At 47.7% G+C, this 22,236-nt stretch overlaps 1 protein-coding gene across 2 annotated transcripts in view; it reads right to left on the bottom strand.

The window, feature by feature from the left end:
* Window positions 1–22,236, bottom strand: part of KANSL2 (KAT8 regulatory NSL complex subunit 2) — a 492,186-nt gene that overhangs the window by 1,224 nt on the left and 468,726 nt on the right. The window lies entirely within an intron of this gene.

Here is a 22,236-nt window from a genome sequence, read left to right as displayed (position 1 = left end):
TTTTTTAAACTGCAAGTAAAATTATTTATTAGCAAGTAAACAATTGCCATTCAGGTAAGTAAATATATTTAAACTAAGGGGTATGTTTTGTAATCCATATTTTGAACTTCTCTGTGGGCTGAATACTAGGATGGAAGCAGGGATCTGGCTCCTACAATCAGTCTGCTGTTTCCTATTTTTTGTTGCGAGTATTTGCCTATGTTTAGATAGTAAAAGTGACTGGTACGCCATTTATCTGTAAGCTGATTAACACTATATTCTGAAAAAGTTACTTACGTTAGCTGCTTGAATCAGTGGGAATGGTAAACGAAGGACCTCAATTCTGTGACACTCTCCAAAAGTAAGCAAGTAGAACTAAGAAATAGAAAACCTTCACAGAAAATCCATAACTATTAGTTTTGTGCTCTCTCCTTTACAACTGAGTGAGCAGTGACTGTTGGATCAAGGTGAATCAAGTTCCAGCACAAATCTTCTATGAGACTATGAATTTTCAATGGATCTCCGCCACTATCAATAAGATGTCACTGTTAGGTCAGAATTCTAATTTTTGGGAAATTTTGGGACTATGTTCTCTCAACATTTTGTCTTGTTTTTAGGATCATGGATTTCTTTTAGATGGCCCTGTACAGGATATCGGGCCACCCTAAGGTGCCCAGTGTTGGGGAGATTTATTCTTGTGCTTCATCGCCTCTCCTAGTGAGACCCCCAGCACTTTTTGTTGGACTTCTGGACCTTTTAATCCTGAATGAGTGGAGCCTTTTTCCACTCATTCATTCTCATGGGCTATGTCTTTTGGAACTCTATTCTTTTTAAATCTACTTGTACTATGGAGCGCCTGCTCCATAGCTCTTAAAGGCATCCGTTTTACTACTGCAGTACCCAGCTCCTTATGGGCAGTGGTTGCGGGGGACCCCTAGGGTCCTCCTTTAAGATTATCTTTCTATATCCTTAAGTAAACTACAATTCTTAAGGATAGAGAGATATACTTAGTATCTCTCCCAAAACTGTATAATCAGAGATTGGCACACACCACTTTCAGTATCCTCCATCTCTCTATGTGACTAAAAAGTCACAGGAGCAATCACCTAGTTATAGCTGGTAGCAGTGGACGTGTTCCACCAACTATTGTGTATTGTTTATACCACAGGCTATGTCCATAGCCTTGGTAGTGCACAATAGGGGCCTCCCTTATTTTTTCGCCATTACTAGCATGGTTGTTCTTTGTTAGCCCTTCTACCATTCTGGGAGAGGGAGGTCTGTGAGTGTTTTACCTTTGGGAGGAACCAGTAGTTATCCCTGCCTAGGTTCCAGAGTGTCTGTGCAGGCAGGAAGTGGGGGAGGAGTCTTCCACCCCACCTGTCCTTTGTCTGCCAGAATGCCTAAATAGGACCAGCTCACACAGGGGTTCTGGCTATCCTGATTGGACAGCCAAACGCCCAATTCTGTAAAATTCTGAGAGATTGTAGAGTGTGCGTGTGTGTGTGTGTGTGTGTGTGTGTTGGAACAGTATAAAAAGCTGAGGCTTCTGGAGTGAAAGGCGAATCGACCACTGCAAGCTTAAGTAACCGAAGAAGATTACTAGAGATGCCTGCAGAGCTTTAGCAACACTGAAGAGACCGCTGCTGTCCTGTGCGATAGAGGTGCTCTGAAGAGGATAACTCCTTCGCTTAGGCTGGCGGGAACAACCAGTTCCAAGACTAACTTTGAATTGAGCATCTCCTGAGGTCCTATGAGTTTCCAGGGCAGCGGAACCCCAATACCAGGAGACCCGTTGCCAATTTCGAGTGCATCATTGTGGAAAGGCTGAATCCGTCCAAATCTGTGCTGATCCTGTAAGGAGCCTCCAGAGATCCGATCCAACTTGCCCAGACCCCTCAGAGCGGGGGTCTGCAGGAAGCGAAGAAGATTGACCAGGCGATTGGTGTCCTTTGTTGGGGGCTGCAGAAAAGGCACCCAAACTGCAGTGTGAACCAAGAAGTTGCTGAAAGTCGTGCCACAGGTCCTCCCGCGAGACTGCTGCTGAGAGATCCCGTATTTTGTCCTGCTTTCAGTCATGAAACCAAGGAATCTGTTGGCCGGGTCCAGAGCTGCAACATAGCGGAGCATCCAGCATGAACAGTTTCTTCTAACCTAAGGTACCGTGGGGAAACAGTATTGCTTACCCAATTCCAAGAAGTCACTCTAGAGTGTTGGAGTGCACATAGAGGTGCCCAGGGTAACTCCCTCTTACCTCCATATCAAGTCGCTGCTTTTGTCCCTTCACAGAGTCCTTGAAAAGGTCTCTTGTTAGTGAACTTGCTGCTTCTATAACACTAGAGACTGGAAGAAATCCTCAGGAACTCTTCGTATTCTGCTGCTGGTCAAGACTTTGAGCCCTCTCTGAACTGCCTTTAGCTAGGGTTGCTTTTTGGGACTTAAAAGACTTATTGGGCGAAGAAGCACTCTCTAGGTCCTTGCATCCGGCTAATGTTAGACTAACCAACCATTTATCTCCCTTTATAAGTGTCTTTACTATATCGGTTTGCAAAGTAGATGCATTACCTTAAGAACTGTTAAAACCGGCAGGTACGCACAATAACCGATAATTGCCTTTTCCCTTTATAACGTTGCTTCAAATGTAACTGCGAACAAACAAAAAAGTGAAAGTGTCCTTTGAAGTGTATTCTCAAGTATTATGAAGTGTTACAGTGTAAACGTCTAAAGCATTTAAAGTGATTCTGGTATATATAATATATGATTTTATATAAATTATAAGTGTAAGAGTTTCTTTGGTGTGCATGTCTAACTAGGCTCATTGTACTTACCTACAGCTCACATCTCCCTCTTCAAATAAGCCTGAGGGCGCTGCCACTCTACCAAAGTCCTGAGTTAGTACATACAGATACCAAGAGTTGGATCTTTACAAACCACTGGGATTGCTTACTAAAGGGAAAACTCCCCTTACAGTGGAGCCTTTATCCACGCATTCATTCATATGGGCTCTGTCTTTTGGAACTCTGTTCTCCATGTTTTAAATGTACTATGGAGTCTACTTTCCTCCATATCTCTTTTAAGACATCTGTATTTTACTATTGCAGCACGCCACTCCTTATGGGCAGTGTTGTTGGAACCCCAAAGGGACCCCCTTAGTGATTCTTTTCTTTATCCTAGTGTAACTACAGTTCTTAAGGAGTATCTTTCCTAAAACCTTATATTCTCAGATATTGGCACACACCACCTTATGTGGAGTGCCAAAGGGATACCTAGTATCCCTCTTCTCTATGCTCCTGTGACTTTTTTTTTATCACATAAAACCTAGTTATGGCTGGTGGTAGTGGACGTGTTCTACAGACAATGGTGCTATTTTTTTTTTTTTTTTTACTCAAGACTGTATTCACAGTCCCGGTTATGCACCATCGGGACCAACTTTGGGGGCTTCTTTCTTTTTTCGTCATTTCTAGCATGGTTGTTCTATGTTAGCCCTTCCTCTACCATTCTGGGAGGGGGAGTGTGTTTTGCCTTTGTTGGGAACCCTTGGGTGTCCCCCCAGGCTCAAGTGTCCCTAGGCAGCCAGGTAATGGGGGAGGAGTTGTCCATCCCCCCCCCCTGCTCTTTGTCTGCCAAAGTGCCTGAATGGAACCAGCTCCGACTGGGGGTCTGGCTGTCCTGATTGGACAGCCAGCTGCCCCTTTCTGTAAACAGATTGTAGAGGAGTGAGTGCTGAAACTGTATACACACTGACATAGTTTTGGCAATCTTGAAATATAGAAGCTAAGAGCTCTTCTAGGATCTTATCTATGTAGCCGTTCCTCTTCCTTACCTGCGTAAGGAAGAGGGCAGAAAATAGGCAGCGTTATCTTTTGTGACAGGTGAAAATCTGAGACAATTTTTGGCAAGAAAGAGGGTTTTACCCTAAGGACCACTATCTTAATAAAAGATGGTGTGAGGAGGCCTGCTAGAAAGTGCCTGCAACTCAATTACCCTGCGGGCTGATGTAATTGCCACACGAAGTATTGTTTTTAAAGTAAGGAGCCTTAACGGACAAGAATGTAAAGGCTCAAATGGAATGCATGTGAGGAAATTTAGTACTAAGTTTAAGTCCCACACAGGAACTTGAAAAGGTATTGGAGGAAACATTAGACCTTTTAAGAATTGAGTTATCAAAAGGTATCTTAAAGAAAGATTCTTTCTCTGAAGAGCACTTAAAAATGGATAGCGCTGCTAAATAACCTTTTATCGTGCCAACCTGGAGCCCTAGATTAGCCAAGTGTAAAAAAAAAAGATAATATTGAGGGAATATTACACTGAAACGGGTCCACATTCTTGTCTCTGAACCAGTTACTGAACTTGTTCCAACGACACTGATACAGAGGAACACGTAACTTTCTTACCTAGAAGGACGAAACCTAAGGACAACCCTGTCCTTATGGAAAACCGTGAAGGGTGGCTTAGCGGATAGTGCCAGCAACTCACTCACTCACTCTGCAAGCGGAGGTAACTGCAACTAAAAACTCAGTTTTCAAGGTCAACAGTCTCAAAGGACAAGAATGTAAAGGCTGAAACGGAACTCCCATTAGGAATTTAAGAACCATGTTCAAATCCCAACCGGGCACCTGGAAAGGCGACGGTGGGAACACATTAGTGAGCCCTTTCAGAAACTGAGAAATCAAAAGGAATCTTAAATTAAGAACACTCCTCAGACGAGCGCTTAAGTATGGACAGCGCCGCCAGGTAACCTTTAATGGTACCCACTTGCAGGCCCTTGTGGGCTAACGAAAGCAAAAAAGACAGAACCACAGGAATGGCACATGAAAAAGGATCCACATTCTTAACCCTGCACCAGTCGCAGAACTTTCTCCAATGGCACAGGGACTTTGTTGCGGGCCTTCTCGGCGAAAGCAACACCTCCATCACGTCTTCAGGGAGGTCCCAATCCTTATACCTCAACCTTTCAGAAGCCAAGCATGAAGGTTGAGAGACTTGACCTCTGGATGGAGAACCTGACCCACCTCCCGTGAGAGCAGATCGTCGCGGTAGGGAAGACGGCGTCGAGGGCAGATGGACATGTCGAGAAGGTCCGGGTACCACGTTCTCCTGGCCCATGCCGGAGCAATGAGGATCATTCGGAACCGAACCTCTGTAACCTCCGCAGCACTTGCAGAATGACGGGGACTGGAGGAAACGCGTACAGCAGTGGGAAGGACCACTCCACTACAAACGCGTCCCCTAAGGCTCCTCTTGGAGGAAATTCCTGCGAGCAGAATCTTTCGCACTTCCGGTTGACACTGATAGCGAAGAGATCCACTTGTGGGGTCCCCCAAAGGGCGAAGATCTCCAAGAGAATCTCCTGAGCCAGCTCCCAATCGTGAGAGACCGTGCTCTGCCTGCTCAGAGCGTTTGCCGCCTCGTTTTTCGTCTCCGGGCCAGATGAACTGCCGAGATCGAAATTTCCTGCTGGATGGCCCAGAACGAGCTGCATCGCCTCTCTGCACAGAGGGAGAGACCCTGCCCCCACCCCTTTTTGTTGAGGTAGTGCATGGCCACTGTATTGTCCGTCAGAATCAGGACATTTCTCCCCCGCACAGACGGCAGAAAAGCCTTCAGGGCTCGCCTGATGGCCCACACCTCCAACAGATTGATATGGAGTCTGGACTCCGACGGAGACAAACTACTGCTGACTGTCAACTTGTTGGCATCAGCTCCCCATCCTGTGAGGGATGCGTCCGTCACGATCGTCACCTCTGGCCAGGGTAGCCAAAGTGGAGCCCCCCTTCATCTGATTGCCTTCGACGGCCCACCACAGAAGATCATGGGCGACCGAGGGCGGCACCTGAACGGGATCCGACATCCTGCCGGAGGACCGTGACCACCACTGCGACTGTGACCTAGGATGCAGCTAGGGATCTAGCTCCCTTCATCTCCAAGCTCAAACTCCTCCTTTAAATCCAACATGGTACCCACCAACCTCAAAGAATCATGGGTCCTCCCATTATTGAAAAAACAAACTCTGGACCCCACTATCCCCACCAACTACAGATCAATCACCACTGTGCCTTTTCTACTAAAAATTCTAGACAGAGCTGCCTACATACAAATCCAGGATTACCTGGAGGCTAACCACTTGCTTGGCTCATGGCAATCTGGCGTCTGCCCACTCCATGACACTGAAACAGCTCTAATAGATCTCAAGACACAAATTGAGGAACTTCAGGACAACGGGAAAACAGCCCTGCTCCTCCTACTGGACTTGTCGGCTGCGTTTGACTTGGACCATGCAGTCTTATGCAACCACCTCGAATCTGCTGCCAACTTCACCGGAGATGCTATAGCCTGGGTCCAATCCTTCTTAGCAAATCACACTATGCGAGTCTTCTCCACTACCAGCTCAGCTGACCCCATCAAAATAACATGCAGTGTCCCACAAGGATCCTGTGTCTCCCCCAAGATATACACGCTCATTCAGGCATGGATGGCCGCACACGGCCTCTGCCTGAATGACGATAAAACAGAACTGCTAATCTTAGGCTCTGAAACCAACATCCAAAAACTATGCCCAAACTACACATCCTTCAGCATTGATAACAACCCTATCAAAGTGATGTCTGTGGTTAAAACCCTTGGATTCTATCTGGACTCCTCCCTTACTCTCAAGAAGCAGGTCAACTCCCTTGTCCCTTCCACTACCTATACCTGCAAACTCATCCGTGCAGCTAGACCATACCTCTCCAGCGCCAGCTGCATCACACTAGCTAACACCCTTATCATGTCTAGGTTAGATTACTGTAATGCCCTGTACTCTGGAACCAATAAATATATCACCTATAAACTTCAAAGACTACAGAACAATGCCCTAAGAGCAGCACTAAATATCCCCTTCAGAGAGCACATCACTAACTTCAGGAAAGAGGTTAACTGGTTAAAAATAACGGATAGAATCCTACTTAAAACAGCATCCCTCACATCTAAATGTCTAAACAACCTAGCCCCCTCCCCCGTATCTTATGGAAAAAATCAACAGGAAAATCACCATGCGACCCACGAGATCTGCTAACACCTCCAAACTAGAAATGCCAAGGTTTAAAACGCTCATCCGCGGGAGGGACTAGCTTTCCCGTCAAAGCTGCTCAATGCTGGAACAAACTACCACTCGACCTCAGAACGGAACAACCGTACCCAAAATTCAGGCACAAGATAATTAATTGGCTGCGTGCCAATGACACATAACTTACACCTAGCTTCCTACCTAGCCACAACTGTACCCATTGCCCGGACAGCCTAGGCATGCCCTGCTTCCAGGTATATGTTTGTATATATTCTTGTATATAGTTCCTGTTCTTTTTTGCTGCTGTGTTTTTATATGCTTATGCCTGTATATAGTCTCACACATGCTTGCTCCTTTTACCAATGTGTTGTATATACTCATGCCAAATATTGTAACAAGCTTAAGTCTTCATGTAAACTGTTGCGCCCGGCTACCCACAGGTTTGGCGCGCATTAACAAATAAATAAACAGCATCTTGAGAGCCCAATGCAGAGACCTCATCCGCAGCCTGGCCTCTGGCACCAGGAGAATGCAGGATGCCATGAAGCCGAGCATCCTCAAGAACTTGAACGCCGGGAGACTCTGGGCAAGTTGAAACTTGTTCACCATCTGCAGAATGTGAGAAGCCCTCACCTGGGGAGGTAAACACAGCCCCAGGGGTGTGTCGAGCACTGCTCCGATGTACTGGAGCGGCTGGGTGGGTGTCAAATGGGACTTCTTTAAGTTGAGGGAGAAGCCCAGCTTGTGAAGGGAGTGGCAGGTGAGTGACAGATGATCCAGCACTTGCTCGGGAGAGCGCGCCCGGATCAACTAATCGTCCAGGTAGGGGTAGACGTGAATCCTCCCCTTTCCTGAGATACGCTGCCACCACCACCATGAGCTTGGTGAAGACTCTCGGGGCAGAGGTCAATCCGAACGGCAGGACCTGAAACTGAAAATGCGAGTCACCAACCGCGAACCTCAGGTACTTCTTGTGCTTGGGATGAATCGGCACATGAAAGTAAGCGTCCTTGAGTTCGAGAAGTTAAAGGGACTAGAGAGAATAACCATCTTGAACTTGTCCTTCATGAGGAGCTTGTTCAAACTACGCAAGTCCTTGATGGGTCTCAATCCCCAGTCTTTCTTCAGGATCAAAAAATATGGGGAATACCATCCCTTGTTCTTCTCCGCTACAGGCACAAGTTCTATGGCGCCCTTCTCCAGCAGGGACTTGTTTTCCTGCGCAAGGAGCGGATCCAGACTCTTCAAAGACAGACTCCCTGGTGGATTGTCGTGAGGCCTCTGCCGGAAAGGAAGACAGTAGCCATGGGCTATGATCCCCAGAACCCACACATCCGAAGTAATGGCACGCCATTCTACAAGATGCTGCGCCAGCCTTCCCCCTCAACCGGCGAACCATGGGACATGGCCTCATGACTGAGCTGAAGCGGCAGTGCCTGAGGGCAAAGAGGCAACTGCCCGAGCGGCCTTGGCACCTCGAGTACCTTGTTTTCCACCTCTGGTACACCTACGGTTGCCCCTTTGACTTGCAGCTCCCCTCGACCTACCAAAGGAAGAGCAGTATCGAAAGGAACCTCCCCTCCAATGCTGTCCCCTAGGACGAAAAGGCGGAGGTTGGCGAACTGCAGCGCTCAACGACTTTGCTGCAGCTTTGGAGGTCTGCAACTTCTCAAGGCTCTCGTCAGCCTTTCTGCCAAAAAGATGTACACCATCAAAGGGCATGTTGAGAAGCCGGGCTTGTACGTCAGGAGCAAACCCCGACTTCCGCAACCACGCAAATCTGCGCATCATGGTGCTCGCCGCCATGGACCGGCTGACAGTCTGCCATGTCCAGACCCAACTGAACTGATTGATGCATGGCATCCTTGCCATCCTGAACGAGGGCAAGAAAACCATCCCCTTCCTCCCCTTCGGGAATATGTCCAGCCGCCAAAGACACACAATTCCACAGAGTGTGAGTGAAACGTGCTAAGGCACACAGATTTGGCTGCTTGTAAAGCCATACCCATTGAAGAAAACACTTTCTTCGCCCAGCCATCAAAACGTTTGTCGTCCCTATCTGGAGGGAAAGTAGGGTACGATGCTTGCTTTGCTGGGGCCGTAGCCGCCTGCACCACCTATGCTTTCGGCAACAACTTGCTCACTGCCAGAAGACTCCCCGGAGCAGTCCAAGCCGCCGCCACCCTTCTCTGTAAAGCCAAATGAAATGGCAGCACCGGGTCAGTGGGTAGACCTGGTCAAGGATATCCGTCAGGTCATCCTGCAGAAAATCCACTGGTGGCGCAGACCACCCCAAGTACTCCGTCGCCCTCGACATGAGGCGCCGGTACTAAGACTCAGCGTGCGTGCCAGGCTCAGGCCTACCGAACTCAACCTCCGGAGAGGTGTCCAGACCACTGGCATCGTGCAAAGACTGACGCAGGTCTTCCAACTGGCTATGACCAGACAAGAGTTCGTCAGAAACCTCATCAGGATCCAGACCGTCATCAGACCCTTCATCCACCTCAGAGATGTAATCCAGAGGCTGGAATAAATCCCTGGGTGAGGGCACCGAAAAAGGCTCAAATACAGGCCGGACTGACTTCTTCAGGGCCTTCCTCGGAGCTTCCACCGAAACACGGGGTACCTCTGGTAAAGCCTCCACAAAAGGCGTCGACAGAATCGGCGTCGAGCATGGCGCTGATGGCTTCCACACAGGCCTCGAGGGCGGTGCCCCAAGCGTGTCCTTCAACGGTCTCGGCGCCAATGACTTCCTCAGAGGTGAAGCCTCGAGAGAGTCCCTCGACGGACATGGCGCAGATGTCTTCTTAGAAGACCTCACAGGCTCCGACGGTCTCGAGGGCGTCGGGGACCGGGACCTGGGGCGTGCATGGCTAGAGCGATCCACCTTGTCCGACCGGGACCTCGAAGGTTCCCGGTGATCACGCGGACCGCCCGAGCCCGAAGGCGTGCGAGCGGTGGCCCTGGCGCGTTCCCTGCCGGCTTCTTTCAAAGGCGTGGACGGAACGGAGCCCTGCGATTCAAAAATCACCATCATTTCCTTAAGAAATGTATCCCATTCCGCAGGAGAAGAATGCTTGTTGGGACAAGCAACCCGCCGTCTGGCAGAGACCTCGGACGAGGAAGGCCATCGGTGACGGCGCTTCCGCGAGTGCCTCGAAGAGGCAGAGGAATGGCGGGACCCACTTCGGGAACGAGACCCCCTGGACTTACGCCGACATCTCAGAGAGTCGCCCCTCGAATCGTCGGTGGAAAGCCCAGCGGATTTAGACGTTCGGGGTTTGGAAACCTTACCGACCGACAGCTTGTTCTGCTCCCGCAAGGCCATGGACGTCAAAGACTGGCAATCGTCACAGTCATTGGTGGCGTGGTCCTTGCCGAGGCACCAGAGGCAGACGTTTGCGGGTCCGTTAAGTGGCATCTTGGAACCGCAGTCCCGACACTTCTTGAATCCCGACCGCGGGGTAGAAGACGACGAAGACATACCTTCACAAAACACCAAAATTCGAAGAACCGATCGAAACAGAAGAACCGAGGCGTGCCGAGATCTCCGAAGCGAACACATTCGCAGAAAAACGGAACTGAGGCTACGGGCGTTGTGCATCCTACTTATATAACATCCGGTGATGCCGGCTCGACGGAGGCCCTCGAGGACAGCGTATTGACGCAGAAAATTTTCCCAAGCAGCACAGCTGTGGTGATTACCCGTCATAGATTTGGAATACGTTGGAGGAACCAATCCCCTTGAAATTTAGTTGCTGGCCTTCTGGCCGAAAGCAAGATCTCCATGACGTCATCTGGAAGGTCCCAATCCTAGTATCTCAACCTCTCAGAAGCCATGCGTGAAGGTTGAGTGCGTTGACCTCTGGATGGTGAACGTGACCTTCCTCTTGCGAGAGAAGATCCTCTCTTTTTGGAAGACGTATTGGAGGGCAGATGGACATGTCCCATGGCCCAAGGCGGGGCAATTAGGATCATGGTTTTCCTGAACTTTCTCAAACTCCTGATTACCTGAGGGATCACAGGGACAGGAGGGAACACGTAAAGGAGTCCACTACGAACGCGTCCCCTAGAGCTCCTCTCAGAGAAAATTCCCTTGCGCAGTACAGTTCGCATTTCCTGTTGACACTGGTCACGAACAGATCGACTTGCGGGGTTCCCCAAAGGGCGGAGATCTCTTGAAGGACTTCCTGAGCCATTTCCCACTCGCGGGAACTGTGCACTACCTGCTCAGAGCGTCCGCCGCTGTGTTTTGCTCTACGGCTAGATGGACTGCCGACAGAGATCCCTTCTTGAATAACCCAGAACCAGAGCTGCATTGCTTCTCTGCACAGTGGTAGTGACCCTACTCCTCTCGTTGAGGTAGTACATGGCCACCGTGTTATCCGTCATTATTAGGACATTCTTTCCCCGTACAGAGGGCAAAAAGGCCTTCAGCGCTAGTCTGATTGCCCTCAGCTCCAATAGGTTGCTGTGTAGTTTGGACTCCGATGGAGACCAACGACCACTGATTGTCAACTCGCTGGTGTGAGCTCCCCACCCTGTGAGTGAGACATCCGTCACTACTGTTATCTCCGGCCATGGTTGCCAAAAAGATTCTCCCTTGAGGTTATGTTCCCTGCAAGAACATATGAGGTTGCAGATCCTGTGCTAGTCTGGCTGGAAGACCGAGCAACCTGAGAAAAATCGAAGGCTGGTAGATACTGGGCATTCTGGAATTTTATTACCACCTGCAGAATGTGGTGAGCTCTCTTCGGGAGGCGAGGCTTTGCCCGAACAAGTATCCAGGACTGCTCCGATGAGTTTCTGAGATGGTATCATGTTTGACTTTTTTAAATTCAGAGAAAACCCTAGTTTGTGAAGGAAGTGACAAGTTCTGGACAGATGTTCCTGGGCTTGTTCTGGAGAACGTGCCCTGATCATCCAATCGTCCAGGTAGGGGAAGACGCAAATCCCCCTCTCCTGTGACTCGCTGCCACCACCGCCATCAACTTGGTGAAAACTCTCAGGTGGAGGTCAACCCGAATAGCAGAACTCGAAACTCAGTGAGAATTGCCAATCGCGAACCTCGGTACCTTCTATGCTTGAGATGGATTGACACATGAAAGTGAGCATCCTGAAGGTCCAATGATACCAACCTCTTGGAGTTGGAGAGCCTGAAGGATCTGAGAAAGTGTGACCATCTTGAACTGGTCCTTCCTGAGGAACTTGTTCAAGCTTCTCAAGTCCAAGATGGGTCTAAGTCCTCCATCCTTCTTTGGTATGAGGCAATATGGACAATACCAACCCTTGTTCCTTTCCGCTACGGTTACATGTTCTATTGCACCTTTCTGTAGCAGAGTTACGACTTCCTGCAACAGGAGTGGGTCTGGATGTTTGACAGAGTTGTATCCCGGCGGGTGATTCTGAGGTTTCTTTTGAAAAGGAAGGCAGTAACCTTGGGATACTGTTTCCAGTGCCCAGCATCTGAAGTAATGCCCCGCCATTCTTCCACCTGCTGTGAGATCCTGCCCCCCACTGGGGTCTTGTGGGTCAAAACCTCAGTGGTTTTGCGGCAGCGGCTGAAGGAACAGTTGCTGCGGCAGCGGCTGAAGGAACAGTTGCTGCTGCTGGGGCAGATCTCTCTCCCCCGAGGAAATTTAATTTACCCTCTCTGACTGGCCTGTCCCCTTTCCTTTCCCAAATGAGGAATACATTCGAAAGGGACGACCCCTCCAGGAAGATGAGCCTGTGTAGGGGCGTTGTTGAGGTTGTCGTACAGCGGCACCAAGTGATTTTGCAGCCGCTTTGGAGGTCTGCAGCTTCTCCAAACTTTCATCCGCCTTGCTGCCAAACAACCTTGAGCCGTTAAATGGCATATTAAGAAGCCTGGATTGCACATCCGGTGCAAAACCTGACTTTTAGTCAAATCTGCATAGCACCGTACTAGACGCCATAGACCGACTGATACGGTCAGCTGTGTCCAGACCTGATTGAAGGCAATCCCCCAAAGCCTCCTTTCCATCCCTTACTATGGATAGGAACCCTTCACATTCCTCACATTCCAGGATGTGTTTAGCTGCCGCTGACATGCAGTCCCACAGGGTATATGTAAATCTTGCAAGGGTGCAAGTTACATTTGTGGATTTTAAAGCCATGCTCCCCGACGTAAAAATCTTTCTGGACCATGCATCAATCTTTCTATCATCCCTATCTGGGGGAATTGTAGTTTATGCAGCATTTCTAGTAGAGGTAGCTGCTTGAACAACCAGACTTCCAGGAGATGGGTGTTTAAGTATTCGGGATCTGAGGTACAGGGTCTATAGTTTGGCACATACTTCTTATTTACTGCCGGAATAGATTCAGGGTTATCCCATGCAGTGTTAACCTTCCTTTGTAAGGCTACATGAAAAGGAAGTATGGGGTCTTGCTGAGGTCCTCCTGAAAAGATGTCAGTCATGTCATCATCCTGATAAGACAGGTGAATTTCTACTCCATCCCATGAATTCAGTTACCATGTTCATCAATTTTCTATAACCCGCATCAGCATGTTCAGCTGGGTCAAGCTTTTCAAATTCATATTCTGGAGATGTATCCAGACCACTTGCTGACTGCAAGGACTCCTAAGTCTTACATTTTAGATTGAGGGTCAATTAACTCCTCAGGAACTTGTTTTGTACCAAATTTAACACCAGCAGGTGAAACCTCTTCTTCTGCTGATGAATCTCCTTCATATATGGAGGACATGGTTCTAGATAAATCATGTCTACTTTCTGGATGAAACACCTTTTCAGGTGACAGACTAACATTGGTGTCGATTTTGTCACTGGAGTGAACAAAGCTGTCGACAAAAGCGCCGATGTTGTAGTCATTACTTTCGATATTATCCAGGTAATTTTCGACACCTTCGAAGGAATCGTCAACCCCGTCGAATGAGTTGTCGAGACTATCGACACCGTTGACTGTGCACTCAACGTAACCTTTTTGGGTTGGGTCATCGACACCTTGTGCTCGACCGCCTTTGAGGACGTTTTAGACGAGGACTTTGATGACGTAGGAGAGTCTGATGCCATTTTCATGAGTTCTACCTCCGATTTATGCACCTGTATGCTTTTTCTATGAGGTGTTTGGGAAGATTCCCTGGACGACATCCTCGACGATTTTTTGTCAGATTTTCTCGTCTTAGATCTTCTCCGGTCACTTTTTTTGTGAGCAGGGGCATGGTCTTCGTTACACTTTTTTGAGGGGGTCTGGGCCACATTCTCCATTTTTTTTTTTTAACATAGATGCTCTGAAAGCTTCTCACTTTCTTGGGGAGTCAAGTCTCGACAGACATGTTATGACTTCCTCAGATGACGTTGAGGGAGAGGAAGACCAGTGTAGTCTTTTCTTTGCCTTTTTAGAGGAATAAGAGGACTTCCTGGACCACCTACTCAAACTAGATTTTTTATGACGTTTTGCTGAAGACTGAGCTGAGTCTTTTCTCACTCTCGAAGAAAACTTAGAGGATTCCTCCCCCGCCGCCAGTTTACCTCTTCTGTCTTTTAAAGGCTTTACGGGTCATCGACTGACATGAACCGCACTCATCTATACGGTGGTCGGAACGAGGCACCAGAGGCAATGCCGCTGGGGATCAGTTAGCGACATCTTTCTCCCACATTTCTGGCATTTCTTGAATCCAGTCTTCGGTGTGGAAGGATTAGATGAAGACGAGATTAACGTACAAACTGAAGCACCGTTTTCTCGATCCGAAGCAAATCTAACGGAAAAACGGAACTGAGGCCAACGGGCGCGCTTAGGCATTTATACATCGGATGACATCGGCGCTCGACGGATGCCGCCGAGGGACACCAACACTGCAGCCTCGAGTGGAGCGCCCTCTGGTGGAGAGAGAAAACATTTCCGAAGCAGCAAAGATGAAGAATACGTGGGAGGACACAATCCATTCGAAGTATGTCGTTAAACAAGGGCTGGTTGTCCACCGGGGAATCGGGTAAGGGAGGGTCTTGCGGGACTGGATAGTCCATGGCAAAGACTACCAACTCTGACACCTTGATCGTCCTCTTCACTGACGTCGTCAACAACAACGTAATCATAATAGGTATTTTCGTCTGGGTACTCGTCAGCTCCTACATCTAGGTAGTAACGGCCAGTGGAGAAGCATGGTGCCTTGTGGACTGGTTCTTCATACAGTTTCACTGGTGGCTGAGATCTCTTTCCTGCCGGGTGTGTAGACAAACGGGACTGAGAGGGCACAGGTGTAGCCTTAGAGCTTGACGCCTGGGTAGTGGGAGGCGCGTTTGCTAGGCTTTGAAGAGCCTGGGGGTGTTCTTTGAAAACATTTGCAAGAACGGTCATACGTTTCATAACTCTATCTATTATTATTCCGACTCCTCCTCCGACTCCACCTCCGATGTCCTGTGTAGGAATCCTATCAGGTTCCGGCTCTTCCCTAGGTTTGTACCCTTTATCTCGCTTGTCTGTTTTCCTGTCTTTATGAGAGGAATCCCTGGATTTATGTTTCTCCCTATCATCTGTGCTCTTAGAAGCTGACTTTTTAGAGCTAGAGACCGTAGTAGGGGCCTTGGGGACATGTTTCTTCACTGGACAGGACAGTCCCGACTCCCTGGGCTTTTCCCCGGGTGTGGGTCGAGTTTCGACTTTGGGAACGGCTTGCACGGCGTCCTTGGACGTCGTAAGGCCGGGAGAGGGAGTTTTATGTCTGGCGTCTTTTGACTTAGCAGGCTTGTCATGAGGCAGCCGCCTGGGGAGCCCAAAGGACCCTGAATCCGAAGATTGCCCTTTGAAGTCAGCTCTCGGCATGACACTCACATTGCCGCGGGGTATGTGCTTGGTGTGGGGGAGTGTGGTGCTTTTGCCGCCGGGTGTCATCCCCACAACAGGACCGCCGGCCCGTCTGCTAGGGATGGGGGTTTGCATTGGGGAACGCGGAGGTTCCCCGTCACCCTCGCCATCCAAGAGGACGGCGACGCTGCAGTCGCTGGAAGCTCCGACCACCAGGGCGGCCCGGCCTGCATGGCGTGATGGGCCCAACATTTCGTCCTATTTTTGAGGGTCTTGGGTCGGAGCCGTTTACAGGCCCGACAATGAGCCTTGTCGTGGTCCCGATTCAAGCAAAGGTTACACACCCTGTGCTTGTCGACCCACGTGTACTTTTTATTGCAGGACGGGCAGAATTTAAATGGCGTACATTCCATATTGGGGGAAGGCAGCCGGGTGACCCAGGGAAGGGGTGGGAAAATACATGTTAAGACCACCCCCCACTCTCCATACTGTAAGGCCTAGGCCCGGTGGGCCTTCCAAGGCTGGATGGTTCTGTCGAGATCTCCGTTAGACGGTCAGTCCTGTCCTTTCTTTAAGTCTTCGCCGCATCGAGGTACGGCGTCGATAAAGGACAGAAAGATAAACTAATATTAAACACTTTATAAATCAATTACGTAAGCCAAAAATGCACTCCGCTTATATGCGACCGCTCACGATGGCGAAAAAAAATATCTGAGGGGCCTCGACGAGTGAGGCAACATGAGTACAGCAGACATCACACTAGGGATAGTATTACTGGCATGCCCCGTCGACGTCCCTTTTCGAAAACTGTAATACTCTGCAGCTTCCACTAGATGTCGGCCTATGCATAGCACGTGATCTAAGCAGATTACACAAGCAGCAGAAAATAGGTTCACAGAGGTCTTAAAATCACAGTGGTTCAAGTAGACACTCAAGTTTCTTGGTAAAACACTTATTAATTTATTACAGTCATTTAGAAAACATTCAATAGAAGGAGGCAACTTAATACACAAACACACTTCAGTACCAAACCAATCAGTTTAAGTAAATTAGACTGCTCTGAAATAGGAGAAAAATGACATTTCAGTCACCTTAAAGGCAAAAGTGAATAGAATAGGTCACAAATACATTTTTAGGCAGTGCAAATAGTTTCAGCTCGGGAGGATAGCTCAGGGGCAACGTGCTCGCCTTGGAAACAAGACGACACAGAGCAACACAAGTTCGATATCCGGGTCCGCGCTTAGAAAGTGCTGGGTATTAAGCACGTTATAAATAACCAATCATATCAGTTCACTAGAGGACTCGATTCAGTTCAATAGGCCTAGGCCAAAGTCAATGGGCTAGTGTCTTGGATAGGAAAGCAGTTCTTGTAGTAAACAGTAAAGTCTTTGCCAAAGTTCTCAGAAGTAGTTTGTACGAAAAAGAATCATGTTGGGTCACAAGCTGATTAGGCCTGCAAGCTGGGAAAGTTCCACAAACTTTCACTGCGAGAGGCAAGTTCTCTCAATCGGGTTGGCACAGTACCTTAATATGAAGAAAAAGATTCAGCTGAAGATGTTGGTTCCTGGCAGTTCCTGCAGATCTCACTGTTCCTGAGCCTCAGTCGTGGGAATAAGAGGGAGGACCTCAGGAGACTCCTGCACTGCGCGGGGACTGGTCAAACAAGCTGGCAAAATGGAAGATCTTCGGTTCGAGTAGCTGTCGTCAAGCACACAAGCTGGTGTCCTTCCCTCTGGTTAATCCTAACCAGCTCCGAGAATGGTATCCAGGTGGCTTACGAGTTGATTGGTCCCACCAACTCAAAGGAGGAAGTCGTCCTTGAAGGGGCTTCTATGTCGAGATGAATTAGGCAATTCGGACCAGCAGCAGAGCTTCACCTGGAAAACCAACGGTCCAGGATTTGCAGCAGCCGTTTTATTCCAGCTCGTCTTCGGTTCTTTCGTTCCAGTGGTCGACTGCTTTCCGGTCCAAGAGACTCACCTTTTAAACAGTTTTCTCGCTTTCATTCCAGCCTAGCTGCCACTCACCCAGCAGGGTGGCTGTCCTTGCCGGACAGTCAGCCAGCCAATCATGCCATAGTGCATTTGAGTCTCCTAGGAGACTAAGCACAGGGAGTTTTGGGCACCTCCCTCACTTCCTGCCCACCCCGGACACTAAGACGCCAGAAGCGGTCTTCAGTCCTGAAGCCCGCCAAAGGCATAGAAACAAAGGGACCAAACCTAGTTTGGCATGCAGAGACAAACACCAGGACCTTTCCAAAAAGAAATGGTGAAAAAAGAAGACCAGGACTGTTTAAACAAAGGGGCTTAAGGCGCCATCTTGAAAAACATGGCTCCCGCGATTTTTAGCTACTGGTGTTCGCGGTCGGGAAAATTCATGGTAGTTCGTTGTAAAACCACTGCCACCTACCATTTCGATAGGAAAGGGTAGCATTTGACTGCTGCATGAGTTTCTAGACACAGGGGATACTAGGTAACCCCTCCAGCACTCTATAGGAAGATAGTGTGTGCTTGATCTAAGAATTTAAAAAGACTAGTAAAGTCAATTTAACCTTACATTCTCTGGGAAACAATAGTTCATCCCAGAGAAGGTATTTAAACTTTTGGAAGTCTAAAAAGACATCCCTATGTCACTGCACTGAGGGTGCTGTGTAACACACATGAAAAGATGATGCCTATGGAGTTAAACTCCATAACCAAAAGAAATGAACACAGAAAACAAACATTTAAAAAGTTCAAAGTCCCAAAGTCCAGCAAAAGAGCTGGGGATCTCTACGGTAGAGAGGAATTAGCAAATTTTGAGAATTCTCCCTAACAGCTATTCTTGGGGAGTAAAACCAGATTATATATACTTTTAGAATACCATCAGTAATTCAAGGGTAGTTGACCCCGTCAGTCATGCAGTGACACTCAGTTATGAAATCACCTAATAAACCAACCCGGTTACAAATAACTCCTTGCAGCATTACAGTTCACAGCTAGTAAATCAACTCACAGACTTTCTGGAGGGGCCTTATGATAAGTATGAACACTGAATAACTATTTTAGAATGTACTAAGAAATTCTGGGAAAGCAAACCCCAATTACAGTTTAAGAATGTATTTCAAGGTAAGTAATTGACCTATTGGTGCATAACTATTTGCTACCTAATAGCTAGTTACACCAAGTATAGAAGAGTACAATACAGTTTCTAAAGGCAAGTACGAACTTAATGAAACTATTTTAGAATAGCACCAATGCAATTCAGGGAAAGCACTGTTAGGGAGAATGTTCAGTTTCTGTGCCAATTCCCTTTAACCTTAGAGACCGCCATCCCTTTGCTAGAATCCAGGACCTTTTTTGATTTTTAACCTCCTGGGTGAGTGGAGTAGGCCTTTTTGCCACCCACTCATGCCCTCTCCCTCTAAGATTTTGTGTTCCTTATGTTTTAATGGAGTCTGGTAAACTCCATAAGCATCTGCTTTTTATATAGTGACACACAGCAGCACCCTCTGTGCAGTGCCACAGAGGAGTCCCTTGGGCTCCTCTAAATGTTTAAATACAGTTTCTTGGGTGAACTACAGTTCCCAAGAATAGTAGGACAACTTTTGTCTTACCGTTTTCCTTATGTGGAGTCCGGGAGGTTACACAGTAATTCCTTATCCCACTTCTCATGTAACTTTTTGTTAGACTATCTAACTTGAATGGCTGGTGGTACTGTTTTCTTTTTACTACCTTTTGTGCAATGTTATCTGCAGGCTGATTTCTCAGCTGCAGTACAGCACCCATTGGAGACCATTTTACCCATTCCTTTTTTTGCCATTTCTTGTTTGTTAGTTCCTTCTGATCTTTTTCTCTGTTTAGATCAGGTTTGAGTCCATTGTGTGTTTTGCCTTTGGCAGGCTTCAGCCCTGAAGGCCGCCCAGGCTCCAGTGTGTCTCGAAGGCAAGAAGTGAGGAGCCCGAAACTTCACTGGCCTTTGTAGGCATGCCTGGCCTAAACCAGTTCCAACTGGGCGAGAGGCTGTCCTAGAGGATGGCTCCCTCATGTGATTGACAGCTTAGTGTTGCCAATGAATGGGATTTTGCATATAGGTGAGGGTTTTGGGACTACAAGCAGAGTTGACCACTCGATCACCTTATCCGAAGAAGCAGAGAAAAGCCAGCAGCAACTTCCAGAACCGAGGAAGAACTGGTGAAGCCTTGCAGCTGTGCTGACCCCATTTTCCCCATCGACAGGGAAGCTCCTCCAAGGACGACTTCCTCCCTTGGGCTGGAGGGAGAAACTAGCCTCAAGACCCGATTTGTTCTGGGCCAACCCCTGTGTCACTGCAATGTTCCTGGGCTGCAATTTCCCAATACCTGGAGTATCTGGGCCATCAACAAGTGCAACATCCTCCGAATCCAGCTGAAGCTTCAGGACCGAGGGAATTCCAACCAGGGATATTAGTTCCTCTTTGGCGTGGAGTAAAAGGTGCAAAAAAAAAAAACACAAAGAGCCGCTGAAACGAGAGGAATTCATTGCTGCAGAGTCCCTCTCGAAAGTGCTGCCGCAGAAGCCTGCCAGATGTCCTTCCTTTTGTGACCACAAGCAAGGTCCAGGAACAAGCGTGTGCATCGCGCATCAAGAAGGAAGTCAGCTGGAATATCTGCTTCAATTCTAAGGTACTGTGGGTCTTTGGGTTAAACCACCTTTAGCCAAATCTAGTGCTTCCTAGCTTGGGAATGCTACTTTCTATATTGTTGAATTACTGCCATTCACTTGTGCACATCAGGTAGGTTTTCTAAGAAGATTGGATCAGAACTAGAAATGTCCTATTGACTTTGCCTGTCCTGGCTCCCTAAAGGCATCCTTTCTGAACCCTACTGGCTTTGGCAGTGCTTGTTCCCTTACAGGTTTTAATTGTTTTACCTATTATTGCTGGGATAAAAGACTGCCTACATGCCCCTGGGAGAAAAAACTATTGTTACAGTGCTACAGTGTTCTATTCTACTCTTAACACTTTTACCCTCCAAACTCAATATAGTATGGTGAACCACAAGTGCTACTACTGACCTTAACGGATATCACTCCTTGTGCTGGAAATGTTTAGTACAAAACGAATGTACTCACCTGCATTACTACTTGAATAACTTGATTCTGAAATTCTACTTGATGTTACCATTGGTTGTTGCATAACCTAGAGCGATTCATTTGCTGTGTGTATAAATAAATGTTAAACATAAAAGGGTGCAAGTGTTTACTTGAATACTTGTGATTACGGATTTCATTGTACTGCTCTTCAGCTCACAGTACCCCCTTCTAAAACCAGCCTGGCAGCTCAGCCACTCTACCAACTTGTGTAGTACAGGCCTATGTTAAAAGCTGGGTCACTAATATCAAGCAGATAAGTATTGTAAAGTCCCACACCAGTTGGACTATACAAAATCTTACCCAACAAGCTCAACCCAGTGTTACAAGTTAGGAGGAGCAGCAGCTATTCAAGTTAAGTAAGACCATACACTTTTAAGAGGTGCTACAAGGAACTCGTATGACTAGTATTAACTTCGAGAATGTTTTAGGTCTGTATAGTATTTCAGGGCAAGTTCCAGTATTGGATATGTGGAGACCCTAAACCCAATGGCTGGCTTTAGACTTATGTGGCACCACTGAGTTGCTTTGGCAGAGGTACTTGGCCCCACCCATGTCAGGAACATGTGGACCTTTGTCGGGGAGCATGCAAACCTAAGCATTTGTTACAAAGCTTGAAGCGACCAAATATTCAAAAGACTTGTGACAAAGGAGCCTGGAATAGGTCCTTGCACTGACAGTCAATGGAAAATGCAATTAAAAACCCCCAATTGGCAATAGCTAATCAGAACGCAGGCTTTATCTAATAAATTGAAGTTATTATATAGTCAGCTGAAAAAACAACAGACTCGGAAAGAGATCCTTGCTGATAACTAAACAAGGATATTATATATGCACTAATAAAGCAGATACACTGTTGGCTCGAAAACTGAAAGATTAGAGGCTGCTAAAACGGATACAGCGATTGTTGCAGACATATGGGTCGATAGTATAGACCCATCGCCTTCATGAACATTGATGCAAAACTGTTCACAAGCATCTTGGCAGCGAGACTAGCGCTGCTTCTCCCGGAATTGATACATGAAGATCAATCCGGGTTTATATTGGGTAGACAGACTTCAGATAACATTAGGAGGGTGACCCATTTAATTGAAAAAGTGAATATAAAACAAATCCCTGCAGTTCTAGTGTCACTAGATGCCAACAAGGCGTAAGATCACGTGGAGTGGCCCTTTTTATTTTCTGCGATGCAACTGATGGGAATGGGGACCAAGTTTCTATGGATGGTGCAGGCAAATTATCAGGCCCCCAAGATGAGGTTGGCAATTAATAAACAAGTCCCTCGAAGTATAGAAATAGGTAGTGGAACACGGCAGGGGTGCC

The sequence above is a fragment of the Ambystoma mexicanum genome, chromosome 3q, assembly GCF_040938575.1.
Source record: "Ambystoma mexicanum isolate Mex_15411 chromosome 3q, UKY_AmexF1_1, whole genome shotgun sequence".
Taxonomy (NCBI): domain Eukaryota; kingdom Metazoa; phylum Chordata; class Amphibia; order Caudata; family Ambystomatidae; genus Ambystoma; species Ambystoma mexicanum.
This window is presented reverse-complemented; position numbering and strand designations above follow the sequence as displayed.